Source organism: Balaenoptera physalus (genome assembly GCF_965194825.1).
Source record: "Balaenoptera physalus genome assembly, chromosome: 14".
Classification (NCBI taxonomy): Eukaryota; Metazoa; Chordata; class Mammalia; order Artiodactyla; family Balaenopteridae; genus Balaenoptera; species Balaenoptera physalus.
Genome location: NC_138893.1, coordinates 16,339,875 through 16,350,801, shown reverse-complemented (window position 1 = coordinate 16,350,801; position 10,927 = coordinate 16,339,875). Strand labels below are relative to the sequence as shown.

At 50.8% G+C, this 10,927-nt stretch overlaps 1 long non-coding RNA gene across 1 annotated transcript; it reads left to right on the top strand.

Annotated features, from left to right (window-relative positions):
* The first annotated feature begins 2,736 nt into the window (after positions 1-2,736).
* LOC309642449 lies at positions 2,737-7,979 on the top strand. Its single transcript, XR_014253216.1, has 2 exons — positions 2,737-4,247; positions 6,270-7,979. It is a non-coding gene; the product is annotated as an uncharacterized lncRNA (long non-coding RNA).
* Positions 7,980-10,927: the final 2,948 nt, after the last annotated feature.

Here is a 10,927-nt window from a genome sequence, read left to right as displayed (position 1 = left end):
GGTCATCCCAGCAGGTGGGGGAGCCAGGTGGCTCCTGGGACACAGCTGTGTACTCCGAGCTCTGAAAGGCCTGCAGGACAGTCCCGGCTGCTGATGGTGGCAGCGTGCTGGCCACTTCCTTCTCCCCAGCCCCAACTGTAAATCCTGGTCAGGGCTAGTTGCACGCTGCCCCTCCAGCTACCCCAGGGAGATTTGGAGAAGATTAATGAAAAATGGGATGGGAAACCCAACAAGCTCTTTGGCGGGAGGCATGATACAAGGCAGGTGATGTGCAGCCCCCACCGCCCTGGCTCTGTGCTGGTCACTTCCCAGCCTCCAAATCTGACCTGTACCAGAGACCCACAGAGAGAGCGGGCAGCCTGAGACCCCAGAGACTCAGAATTCAAAACCTGAGTCTTGAAGGAAGGGGCTGCTCTCTGCTAACAGTCTCTCAGGGTGAAGCCTCCCGGCCTCAGGGAAGCCGGCTCTTAGCTTTTCCAATGCGTTACCTCCTGGGAAACAGGTACAGGGTTTTTACAATGCTCAAGGTTATGATTTCTACTTAAAATAATGTCTTAATCAGAGACCATTATGAAAACCATTATGTACACATATTTATGACACATATAACCATTCATATATGTTTACATACATAAAATATGATATGACATATAATATGAGTATTTTTTATTATACAAATAAGAATAGCTTTGTAGATCATGTAAAAATACTGCCTCGTCCAGGTCATAGATGATTTTCAGTTTGGTTTTGTTGTTCTTTTCCTGCTTTAAAAATATTTGTTGTTGTTGTTTTACTAGTTTGCTCACCTCCAAGGCTGCTGGTAAAATAACCTTTGTTATTTTATTATTTTTCCAGCGTAGAATGACTCCACGTGGGGACTCACATTTGGAACTAGAATCGTACGATTTCTTTTAGAATTAGAGACCGTAGAGGACTTCCCAGCTTCTTCACCCCCATTTCACAGATGAGTCCATTGAGGTTGGAAGGGCTGGAGAGATTTGCCTGAGGCACAAGGCACAGGTGGTTGTGGGGCCGGGACTCCAGGGAGACACCCTGCTGAGCCTTGCTCATCCATCCTGTGTCCTGCTCCATACTCTCTGTAACCCAGGGGCTGACCTAGACGCTTGTCCGTTATTCTGAATCTGTTCTTACTTTTACCTCCCCCTAAGCCCACCCGATCCCACTTGGATATTTCACCACTGGGGGAAGGGACAGTGGGAAGTGAGGGGACACTACGGCTTGAAAAAAAGAAATGTTGATCAGTAAGTGAGCCTTAGATTTTTTTTTTTTTTTGGAACTTCTTTATTGGAGTATAACTGCTTTACAATGGTGTGTTAGTTTCTATTGTATAACAAAGTGAATCAGCTATATATATACATATATCCCCATATCCCCTCCCTCTTGCGTCTCCCTCCCACCCTCCCTATCCCACCCCTCTAGGTGGTCACAAAGCACCGAGCTTTTCTCCCATGCTATGTGGCTGCTTCCCACTAGCTATCTATTTTACATTGGGTAGTGTATATATGTCCATGCCACTCTCTCACTTCGTCCCAGCTTACCCTTCCCCCTCCCCGTGTCCTCAAGTCCATTCTCTACGTCTGCGTCTTTATGCCTGTCCTGCCCCTGTTACTCAGCCATAAAAAGAAACGAAATTGAGCTATTTGTAGTGAGGTGGATGGACCTAGAGTCTGTCATACAGAGTGAAGTAAGTCAGAAAGAGAAAAACAAATGCCGTATGCTAACACATATACATGGAGCCTTAGATTTTTGAGATACCGCTTGTACCTCTCCGAATCACAAGACGTAACCCAAGTTGGCTCATGTAAAGGTCTCATCGATCTCTCTAAGATAATGGCAGTTAAATGTTTTTACTGAACCTTTATTAGGTGCCAGCTCCAGGCACTGATTGAAGTGCTTTACGCGTATTAACTCATTTAGTTCTCACAGCCCCCCCCCACGACATCGACGTAGGTCCTGCCATCATCTCCCCTACCCTACAGATGAGGAAACCAGGGCGCAGAGGGCTTCAGTCAATCTCTCTTGACCGCCCTACACCGTCCCAAGCACACAGACACACACCACCAACAGGTATCGCATTCTGTCTCCATCCGTGGGCCCAATAAACAGTCATGAAGACTAAAGTGTTCCGTGCAGGCTCTGGGGGTCCAGAGTGACTGAGACAGCAGCAGCCTCAAAGCTCACACAGCCTGCAGGGGAGGGGGCACATGCACAAGGGCAGCAGAGAAAGACCGAGAAGGCCTAGAGGCATGGACGCATCCTCGCAGGGCCACACAGGAGTCAGGGGCTGCCTGGGAGGGGTGGGGAAGGCGTTTTCACACAGGTGCAATTTTAGCTGTGTATTAAAATGAAATAGGACTTAAACAGTCAAGAGGGGCTGGGCCAGTCAAGAAGTTTAAAAGAAGGGCATTTCTGGCAGGGAACACACATCACATGCAAAAGTTTGGAAGCCTGAAGGAACATCCGTTTTACCCGGGCCCCCCAACACACTTTACATGCATGACAGTGTTTGTTGCTTCAACAGTGACACTGCCCAGAAGAAAGAGGAGGGGTCGTGGGTCATTCTCTCTAAATGCAATGTCTCCCCAGCCGCCCTTGGCCTCCTTGGGGTGGGAGAGCTACAGGGGCCGGGACAGGTATCATGGATCAAAAGGTGACAGAATATAACTTGCAGTGGAGGTGACTCCCAGGAAACAAGCAATGATGGAGAGCAGCTGGAGTGAGTTCTGTTCTCTCTAAGTAGAAGGGCTGGGCCAAGCTCGAATTTAAAATAAGAAAGAATGTGGGCGGTGGGGAAGACATTGAAAATTTTCAAAGCAATAATGGAAAGACCTTCCAGAGCAGGGGCAGTGAGGGAACACGCTGTGTACAGAGGAGAAGGTGACCAGTTAAGAGCGTTTCACGGCAGAATCTAGGGCAGGGGTGGCGACGAGGAGGTGACGGGCAGCAAGGGGCACCCTGGACCAGGCCGTGCACCGACACGGCCGCAGAGGCCAAGGGACCGTGTGCTCTGACCTTGGGCTGAGGTCTAGAACAGGGACAGCAGCTTGAAGTGACCACCCACGCAGGCAAGGCTGGGTAATGACCAGGGCCCCTGCTCTCCCAGGGGAGCCCCAGGTGCCTATGTGGCCAATGCAGGTATGCTCACCTGGGATGCCCAGCTCCAGGTGGGGAACAGCTGTGCCGGGGCCTGTCTGCCATCCTCTCTCTTCATCTTCATAGGAATATACTTCATATCTCTCTGTCTCTCCACAGATTTTCCAATGTATTGCCTCAGATTCTAAAGTCCCATGACCTTGTTTGTTACAGGAAGCAGTTTAATCGTTACACTTATGGAGACATGGTAACCAGAGAGTAGAATGGGTGGGGGATTGTTGGTAATGGGGTGACATTCATCAGGGCCCACGTGGCACCCAGCTGGGAGAGGCGGAGGAGAGCATGGGGAGGTGACACGAAGGCTTGTTTCCTCTGGAGCAAACAAGGGCCTCTAGATGCTTTCAGCGACCACCCCCCCCCCCACTCCCAGGCCCTCCAATGAGCCTCATTCTGTTGGTCTACATTTCTCCGTATTGCCTTCCACGAGTGGGTCGGATGGCACAGTGTTGCCCCTGTGTCCAGTTCTGGCTGCGGTTTTGAATTTTGGTTGCCACCTCTGCCTGTAAAGTGAGGCCGACCAAAGAAGAATAGCTCTGCCATTAGAGTCTAGTATTTACTAAACAAATAAACCACGCTTCGGAATCACGGAATTAGCCGAGCTCTTCTGTCCTGGGAGAAAAGGCATTGCCCGGGCGGCAACCCTGGATGCCCGACGTGGGCGGGGCTGTCGCAGTAAGCTGCACGGCAAGGTCACCAGTGACCTTCCACCTGGAGCTGTCAGTGCCCGGTGGACCTGCTGAGGGGCCTGGGCTCGCTCAGAGAGGCGTGAGGTGGTGTGGCGGACGAAGGCTGTAGCTCTGACCTGATCACCCCGTCCCTCCGGGATCTCAGGGAACCTTAGCAGACGCGTAGATGGGGCACAACTCAGGTGCAGGGCAGAGGTCTGCTGCGGCTAGGTCTCCAGAGGGCCCGTTTAGAACCGAGGTGGTCCTTCCTGTTCCCCACACGGAGGTACTTTCTCTCCTCCACGCTGACAGTAACGCCAGCAAAGACCTTCTTCATGGTTTTCCTGGGCTTCCCCATCACAGGATATCTTGGTGCTCAGAAGAGATGAAAGGGAAGGAAGAAATAAGGTAAGTGAAAAACTTCAGATGTAAAAGCAGGCTGACAGGATTTTCAGTAAAGGTTTGGACAGTTCATATTTCATTTCAGAGATTCATCAACAGCCTGCCTCTCTGTATGAACCACATCTTCTATATTCTGGTGCTTCGATTTCTTGGGGCCTTGAGGATCCTGGAGGGACGGCCCCTCCCAGGGTTGCCAGTTCCTAGAGATGGTGAAAAACTCACCTGGGAGCGCAGCTTCTGCAGAAAAAACAGTCAATCCAGAGCCCATCTCCTCTCTGGGGCCCTCACTCTCGCCCTGCCCTAATCACTCAGACGACCAGAGTCAGCTCCTGTGCCCCAGAGCCCTGAAATGACCCAAACCAGCCCGTCCGGAGCCTGCTGACTCTACCTCACCTGTTCCTTCCCCCGGAAACCACAGTAAAGGCTCCTGCCCATGTATCTGTGCTGCCCTGCACTGGCCCTGGAGCTTCCCTGTGTGGCCCTTCCCCCATGGCGTGCCGTGCCCCCTCCTCCCGGGAGCTGTGAGGAAAAACTCTCTCTTCCATGGCAGCCACTGCCTGATCGGCGGGCCTTCCTGTACCTGAATAGCGATGAAGCCTGCATTGTGACATGCTCTCTCCCAGTGTCGTTGACCTCTCCCAGTGTCGTTGACCCAGGGGGTGGGCACTGTGCCTGGGACGCCCGGCTCCCCACAAGCTGAGCCCGGCCTGCCCTGCCCCTGTGCCCACCCTTTACCCTCAGCCAAGTCTTCTCCCACCAACCGCTTGGAAATGGTAAAAAGCAGTTTCTCCACATCCACTGAGAAAACCAGATGAAAAGCTGAGGGAAAAACTGTCTTCTTCCTTCCCCCACAGCCCATCCCCCGCTATGAAGGAAACGGCTTTCATCTGGGTCACTTTGTCCACGGGGAGTGGCCTGACAAGTCCGCCCAGTTTAAAGTGGTTGGAATGGATGGGGCAGAGAGATTGTGTGTGCTGGGAACCCCTCCGAAAGCCTCTCTTCTGGAACCAAGTTAATGCTCAAATGGCACTCCTCCAACAGGTCAAAAGTTAAAATTAAGGATGTGATTGCATTAGAAATATCTACTATTTTTGAAAAATCTCTCTCGTTCCCTATTTTCTCCCATCCATCTTGGAATCCTTTCTTCACATCAGAAGAACCTCCTGCCGGTGGGTGGGATACACAGTCTTCTCCAACAAGGTGGAGGCCAGGTTAGCTGGAGGGCATGAAATAAGAAACAAAAAAGACCAAGGGCGCCAGGGAAGTCTTCAGCCTGGCGGAGTCGCGTACATTCCTGTAAGGTCGGTGACAGGACACACACCCCGCGACCTGCTCAAGGACGGCGCCGCGTGGGGACTCCGGATGCCATGGGGTCGTTTGGCCCTGGCAGATGGACAGAGCCTTCCTCAGGTGCCCCCTGAGTGGCCAGTGAGAAGGAACCTTCTCAAGGCTCATCTTCTGGAGAGTGAACGGGTTTCCAGGAGCTGCAGCCCAGGGGCAGGTGGGCTGTGTCTGCTGTGCCCCCTTCTCCCCTCCTGGCCCTGTGTCCATGGCATCTGCCCTCTTCCTGTCTGTCCTCCCCCGTCAGGTCCCCCTCCATCTTCATCACTTTCCTATTTTGCCTTTAGGTGAGGATGATGTTGGACTCTCAGAAACCAGTTTGGAAAAGCCACAGCCCTCACCTCAGTTATAGAGACAGTTCTAACCACAGCCCCACTGCCACCCAGCTGCAAACACAGCAACTATTTCTGAGTGCCTGCCATGTGCCATGCCTGCGCTCAATGCGGGGACATGGGGATGGTCAAGGTGTTGCTGCCACCCTGGGGCATCCACATGCAGCCAAACTAGCCTGTGTGGGCAAGAGCCAGGCCCAGGGCACGGTCAGGGCAGCAATGGTCCTGGGAGAAGGACTTAGGTAGAATGAGTGGTCAGAGGAGTTTCTCGTGGAGATGCAATGTGACCACACCTTCAAGAATTGTAGGGCCGAGAAGGGCAAGAGGAACTTGACTTGCCCTTTTTTTTCTCCAGGTTGAAGACCACAGCCAAAGAAGGCGGGCTTGGAGGGGCCCTTGGCTGAGAGGAGGGGCTGAAATCACCTTTCTGGGTCAGCATGAATTCCTGGTTCTAGAAGAGTCCAGAAGAGAAGTAGTTCCAACACTGACCCTTCAGACTGACGGATTGTGCTTTATCCATGAAAACTAGGGGTGAAAATCACAGATGAGTGAAGGTGTGGAATCTACTTCATGAATGCAATACTGAAAGGGAACTGAAAAAGACATTTCCAGATTTTAGAAAACTAGCTTTTTTTGTGAGTACACAACTTATTAGGGAAGTTTTAGGGATGGACTGAAATAACTGTAAACCTATATGTTAATGGGGTGGTTACAATGATAGTCTCTGTGATTTTATTCCTTGATGGAGTCATGGGAAGCAAATCAAGATAATCAAAATTATAAGGCTTTACATACAGTAAACGCTTAAATGCTTGCTGAATTGAAATGCATTGACTTATCCCATCTTACAGGTCAGGAAACTGACAACGAGGCATCTGCAGCTTAAAGAGACAGGCTGTCATTCTGGACTTGGCTGTCCTGGCTTTCGACCCCAGCAAAGCACTCAGCTCTCTGCCTGCCTTCTCTCTCATTCACCTTGGGAGAAGATCGAGATTCTCTGGGAAAAGACTAGCTTTCAAATTCAAGGTGCTGTTGTTGCTGTTTATTGTTCTTATTGTCATTATTGCTCTGTCTTAAATATTATAAGCACACAAGGTTTTCAACCAGAAGGACATCTTCCTTAACAAGGAGAAGAAGGCAATGTGCAGACATGGTTCTGAAGGATGGTGCTGCAGGAGAAGAAAGGGAGGTGGGCACAGCCGGGCGGTGTCACAGAGGGACTGTAATAGGGAAGAACAAATCTGACTCCATATTAGATCTGTTTCTTTTACTTTAACCTTTGTGTTCTACTGCTTTTGCTACAAGTTAAGAATGTTGCCTACAGCCTGAAATGTACAGGAAAGCCCATTCTCAAGGCCCTGACCTTTCAAGGTATAACACTTTTCCATTCACATAGAGAGAAAAAGTTGCAGAACAGAGAATAACATTTGTCTTGTTGGAGTTTATAGGAACATCATGACCTGACCTACCTGGACAGCTGCAAGAACAAAGGATTCCCACACCAAGAAGTTTGCAACCACCAGCCATACCCCCCCCCCTTTAGTATAAAAAAACCCTGAATTCTAACTCGGGTAGGATGGTTCCTTGGAACATTATTCCACCATCTTCTCAGTCTGCTGGCTTTCTGAATAAAGCTGCTCTTCCTTGCCCCAACACCTTGTCTCCTGGTTTATTTGCCTGTCTTGCAGCTAGCAGAACGAGTTTGGACTCAGTAACAAGACTTCTGTATTGGTCAGACATGGGTTTGAATCCTGGATTGATAAGCTCTGTGTGACTCTGGGTGAGCGGTTGGAACTCCTTGTGGTGGATTTTGTGATTGCCGCCCTTCCCTATGGAGTCATCCCTGGGGAAGGATTACACTCCTCGTCCCGCCAATGAGAGGTAAGCAGAAGGCAAAGGAGCCCCCTCTGAGCAGAAGCTGGGTCCCTCCATGCCTCTCTACCCCCTGTCATGGGAAAGGCAGTGTCTCAAAGAAGGGCTGCTCCTTCAGCCTGGGCTCTGGATGGAACCAACTGTGGCCAATATGTAACACAAGCGAGAAATAAACTTCTGTGCTTGTCAGCCACCTGAACTTGGGGGTTGTTTGTTACTGCATCATGCAGAACCAGTGCTGATTGCTGTGCTCCAAATGCAGAGTCCTTATCTGCAAAATGATCATCAAAGAACCTATCTGTGGTGAGAAATGTGGTGACGATGATGAGGGTCCTTGTAACAAACCTCCCGCGCAGCAGGCACTTCTGATGTGCCAGGCACAATGCCAGGTGCTCTACACAGAGTAGCTGTTTGTTCCTCACACAATAAACCCATCACAGGGCTGCCATCATTATCCGCGTTTTCAGAGGAGGAAACCTGCACACAGGGGCTCACGTATGTGAAGGAGGCTGGATTGTGTCAAGAAATTAGGAAATGTCAATTTCCCTTCCCTTTTTAAAAAAAACTATTTTATTTATTTATTTGGTTGCACCAGGTCTTAGTTGTGGCTTGCCAGCTCCTTAGTTGTGGCTCACTGGCTCCTTAGTTGCAACATGTGGGCTCCTTAGTTGTGGCATGCAGACTTTTATTTGCAGCCTGCATGTGGGATCTAGCTCCCTGACTAGGGATTGAACCCAGGCCCCCTGCACTGAGAGCTCAGAGTCTTAACCACTGCACCACCAGGGAAGTCCTTCCCTTCCCTTTCTTTTACAGTGACCGTGGTTTGGGTGTTTTTGTTCCCACTACTGCCATCCCCCACTCACTAACCTCCTGCTCAGGAAAAACTGTCAGAGGCATGAAGGAGATGTATGAACTTTCTGGAGGACACACCCACTGGAAGTCCATCAGCCACGGGACACGGGCAGATGCCACTTTCCGAGGGTCTTCCCACACAGGACCTCACGGCACCTTGCCTGGGGGTCTGGCTGAGACCAGGTGTGGTGTCTTCTACCAGGGACTAGCTTCTGTACAGTGAGGAGTCCATGATCTCAAGATCAGCTTCAGCCACCTCAATCCCATCACTTCATATGTGGCCTGATTGCTCCTGCAGTTTGTTTTAATTAAATGAAATTTGCTTACTTTAGTGGCAAATTCAAACCATTTGCAAAAGACATAGCTTGGGAATTTTGAGTGAGGATTGGGTTAGGAAAGAGATCGTCCATGGCTTTTCCTTTGGTAGGAAAAGCCATTTACTACATCCTAGGGCAGTAGCTAGTTAGCACAAGGATCTTTACCCAGAACAGCTGCTTAGTGTAACGATGCTGAAGCCCAGGGAATTCCGTCAGGGTGAATTAAAAGGTCGTGATGCAAAACAACAGGCTCTGAAGTTGCATTTCCCTTCTCTGAAAAATAATGAGCATAATTATCTGCCACTTCACAACGTTTTGAAGGCTAAAATCTCCCGTATCCCAGCGTTCCCGCTCCGTTCTCCCCAGGTGCCTTTGGGGCGAGCTCGTCGGGGCCTAGCGCATGTGTCCTGCAGGGCAGCACGGCACAGCAGGAGCCACACCCGGACTGTCTGATGTGTTCTCCGCTCCCCACAGCACCTCATCTTGTTTGAAAGAAAACACATACACTCTGGAAGGTGGTTTCACGGCCATGAGTGCAGAAACGGTGAACATGATTGTAACACATCGCAGGAGGATTGGAAAGGTGTCTTCAGGTCATCTTCCATCCCCCTGCATCCCATCCACCAGCACGTCCTAAACGTCCTGTTCACTCTCCCTCGAAGGCCTTTGTCCAGTTGCCGCACGCTTTCCGCTGGTCCAGCCCCTGCCGTTGCCTCACGTTCTGAAACAGCCTCGTCCAGCAGCGAGTGTGATCTGTACCCCATCACAATCTGGAAGGCCCTGCTCCTTGCTCATCCGCCTATGTCCTTGCCCCTTGATTGATGACCCGCCAATCCCCCGGTTTCTGTCGTCTCCTCCAGACTCGGGGGCCCGAGTCTCCCTGCCCCACAGCTTTGCTCGTCTCTCCCCTCATCCTCCCAGGCCAGGTCCTACTCGTCCTCCAAGTGTCAGCTCAGACGTCACCTCCTCAAAATGCTCTTCCCCGACCCCAGGGAAAGCCTTGTTCTCCTGTCCGGGTCCCCCTCTGCCTCCGTTATTAGCTCTGTTGAAGACATGATCATAATTTGCACGTCTGTCTTTACTGGATGGTCATTTGTTAACTGGGGTCCTGCTGCCCTAGACTGTAGCAAGGCTGGACCCAGAGCTCATGACTCGTTTCATGTTTCAAAGATCAGTGTGTGTGTCTCTGTGTGTGTGCATGTGCATCTGTGTGTGTGTGCATGTGCGTCTCTGTGTGTGTGTGTGTGTGTGTGTGTGTGAGTGTGTGAGAAGATTGAGGGGGGTCATTGGACAGTCAGTGTGGAGGGAGGTGGCCTGGCAAAAGGCATCATTAAGAGACTGTTTGTTTAGGGGACCTGTGTGGACATCACAGGGGGTAGAGACCTGTTGGTTTGGCAAGGGGCAGCAGGGGGACATGCCCAGAAAGGGCTTGTTTCATCTGTGATGAGTAAAGACGACAATGAGAGTCCAGGGAAAGTGTCCCAGATACAAGAGAAATGGGAAGCTGGCCATGCAAAAAGTGGAAGCACAAGATTTAAGGGATTTTTTTAAATCACACTAAGGTTAAATTTTTTCATGAGTTTAGAAACGTTCTCAATATCATTTGCAATTTTTCCCATTACCTTGGGTTTTAAAGAAACTTTCACTTTGTAACTCATGAAATGGTGCTGACACCAGTGAAGACACGTGGCCAAGAGAAGGAACGAGGGTGGACCTGACAGGTGCAGACAGCAGCTCCCCAAGGTCAGGGGCAGACCCGGGCCACTCAGCACTTCTGCTCACGGGCAGCCCTCGCTTCGCCATGGCTGTGTGTCTCGTGAATTCCTCCTTCTCCGAACACCCGCTCTGAGAGACCTCTCCGGGCCTTTGGGCTCATGGATGGCCCGTCCTCTGTGCCAGGGCCCAGCAGAAGTGCCTCCAGAGAAACACCCACCTCACACCAACCCAAGGTCCCCTTGTCTGCAGGCATACC